This window comes from Chrysochloris asiatica, unplaced genomic scaffold (assembly GCF_000296735.1).
Source record: "Chrysochloris asiatica unplaced genomic scaffold, ChrAsi1.0 scaffold00319, whole genome shotgun sequence".
NCBI classification, from domain to species: domain Eukaryota; kingdom Metazoa; phylum Chordata; class Mammalia; order Afrosoricida; family Chrysochloridae; genus Chrysochloris; species Chrysochloris asiatica.
In genome coordinates, this window is record NW_006408837.1 from 2,842,445 (window position 1) to 2,845,482 (window position 3,038).

General features: G+C 48.8%; 1 protein-coding gene across 1 annotated transcript in view; it reads right to left on the reverse strand.

Moving 5' to 3' along the window:
* GRK4 (G protein-coupled receptor kinase 4) overlaps positions 1-3,038 on the reverse strand; it is a 96,082-nt gene that overhangs the window by 31,714 nt on the left and 61,330 nt on the right. The window lies entirely within an intron of this gene.

Below are 3,038 nucleotides of genomic sequence, written 5' to 3' on the forward strand. Positions count from 1 at the left end.
CCTCCTCTGTGATTAACTTTTAAAGGCTCCATCAAAATTGTTTTCCACAGTGGCTATACTAGTTTACAATCCCACCAGCAGTGGGTGAGGTTTCCAACTTCCCCACATCTTCACTAAGACCTGTTGTTTTCTTTTTGTGTGTGACCAAAGTCATCCTAGTGGGGTGAAGGGGTACCTCTCTGTGTATGCCATGAACTGCCAGAAGAACAATCCACTTTGTCTCAGAAGAAGTACAGCTGGAAGGCTCCTCAGAAGTCAGGATGACAAGAGTTTGTTTCCTGTACTTTGGGCCTGTTATCAGGAGAGCCCCATCCCCAGAGAAGGATGTCAGGTTTGGAATAGAGAATGGGTCAGTGGAAAAGAAGCAGGGTCCTAGGTGAGCTGGATCGGCACAGGGGCAGCAATAATTGTGAGGATGGCACAAGACCGGGCAGTGTTCCGTTCTATTGTGCATGAGCTGGAACCGACTCAATAGCCGTGAAAACAACAATGACTAAGGACGCTGAACGTCTTTTCCTGGTTTTTGTCTTGCCGTATCCATGTGCATAAATGCTGGGCATGGGTCTTCCCACCAGTGTTGATAGGCCAAGGACTTCCCTGATCTGGGGAAAAAGGTATTACAGGACAACAAGCCAGCAAGCTGAGTGTTATTTACACACCAAATGGCTATTCCAGCAAGACACCGCTCAGATGGAGGGGAATTATTCTCTAAGTTACTGGAAGTCCTGTTCAAGCACCTTGAAGAGAGCGACTCCTCCTCCCATGAGTGCGGATCCACCTGAGCACTCGTACTGTCTCTGCACAAAGCAGGCCCTCCTTCCTGTACCTGGCTCAGGCAGCGTTTACCAAGCACATGAAGGAAGGCCCAAGACACTTTTCCTGGGAGGTACCTAAGCAGTGCTTTCAGAAGTGCTTTGGTTAAAAGGGTGAAGCACCATCAGTGCTGGAGGCTGCAGGCAGATGAGGGTGGTAAGTGTGTGGGGTTGCCAACAGAGAGCTGTACTGCTCTACGAGTAAATTCAGTCAGTCTCCAAAGGACAGAGCACAGACACACATGCTTGTATGACAAGAACATGGCATCTGGGGGCTGCACATACAGAAGCACACAAGCACAGGTCCCCGTGTGGGGGCTGCAGGTGCACAAGTAGAAGAGTGCGGGTCCCCATCTGGGAGCTGAGGGACCACAAGGACAAGGACATGGGGCGCCATCTAGGGGCTGCAGGTACAAGTTGTTGATGTGAAGTGCTGTGGAGTGGGTTCCGATTCATAGCGACCCTGTAAAAGGTTTTCAAGGAGCAGCTGGTGAGTTTGAACCTCTGACCCTGTGGTTCAAAACAACCTTGTAGTCCAGTGCTTACCCTACAGTGCCACATCAGGATCCTGAGGATGAGAAAAGTGTGGGTTCCCAACGGGGAGCTGCACTTAGAGATAGAGATCTAAGGGTCGTTGATACACAGCAAGACAAGCAGGCAGGTCCCCCCACCTGGGCGCCACAGGGACATGAGCACATAGGGGTTGGAGTCTTCATGTCAAGGCTGTGTGCACATGAAGATGGCAAGAGTGCGGGTTCCCATTTGGGGCTGGAGAAGTGGGTCAGAGCACCCTGAGAACCAAGGCAGCCAGGCTTAGACAGGGCCAGGGAGACACAGGGCTGCACGCCAGTCAATTGTGCCAGCATCTGTGGAGAAGGGACTAGGGCAAGACTGGCACTGGGGAGGCTGTTCCGAAAATGCTGCCTGCCAAGGACTGATGAAGACATGGAAGGAAGTCAGTGGCCCTTGAAAATAAATTAAGAGCTGGTGACCAACCAGGACCCTGCTCTATTTAGGAATTCAAGGGGAAAGGGGAGACTAGAAACGCCAACTGGTTGGAAACCTAAAAGGTGGCAGTTTGAACCTGCCCAGCACTGAGTAACAAGGGCCTGGCATCAAGGAAACCCCCCGTAGTAGGCCTGATCTGTAACACATGGGGCCGCCATGAGTGGGCATCCACTCAGCAGTAATCCGAAAGGAGCAGAGTTGGTCGATGAAGCACAGAAGTGATGGCTGAAGCTGCCCCAGGCCAGTGACTGAGGAGAGACCACAGGCAGGAGCTTCAGGGCCGGAGGAGGAATGCTTCTCCCTAAAGCTGAATACACCGATCCCACTGAAAGAACCCTCAGCATCACTAGGCTTGGTTTACTTAACTGAATCCAGAGATGTAAAAGAAGGTGTTTGCAATTTAAGTCATTTAACTGGTAGGTTACTTTGTTGGGACTTCACAGCTATCCTTAAGAACTGCCAGAATGTCTAAGAATCTTGGATATGGGCTCGTCTCATACTGACATAAGTAATGTGATGGAATTAATAAGTAAACACTAACCCACCACTTTAAAAAGACGATTTACAAAAGAGTACATAAAAACTAACCTTAGGTAGACGTTTTGAAACATGAAGTAGGGAGTAGTTAACCTTGCATTCCAAGAACAGAGGATCCTAGGACCATCAAGGGAGAAGAGCACAAGAGGAATGTGGGACCCTAACCAGAGAAGCAGCGACACCAGAGATGGAGGCAGAGATGAGGACATGGAGAGAGGGAGCAGCTGAGGACTCTAGACTCATGGAAAGAGAGGAACTGAGAGCTGGTGGCCAGGAGGCAGGCTTGCAGAATGTGCCCTTTGATGGTTTAAATGATTATATATATTATATTGTGTACATTAAAACAAAAAACAACAACAACAACAAAACACACCAGAGGGAATAGAAGCAAATACTATTGAATGAGGGAGGCTGCATGGAGGGGATGTAACCATTGCAATGAAGTGAAGTACAACAGGGTGAGTGTAAAACTGAGTTTTCTCCCATGTAAACTATCACTCAATTCACAATATAAAACTTCAAAACAAAACTAAACACAACACACAAAAAACTAGCCTTAGGGAAAAACTGCAAAAACCCCAGCATGGTTGGCTCTCCAATTGGCCAGCTGTGTGATCGTGTGAGTTAGCTCTCCAATTGGCCAGCTGTGTGATCGTGTGAGTTAGCTCTCCAATTGGCCAG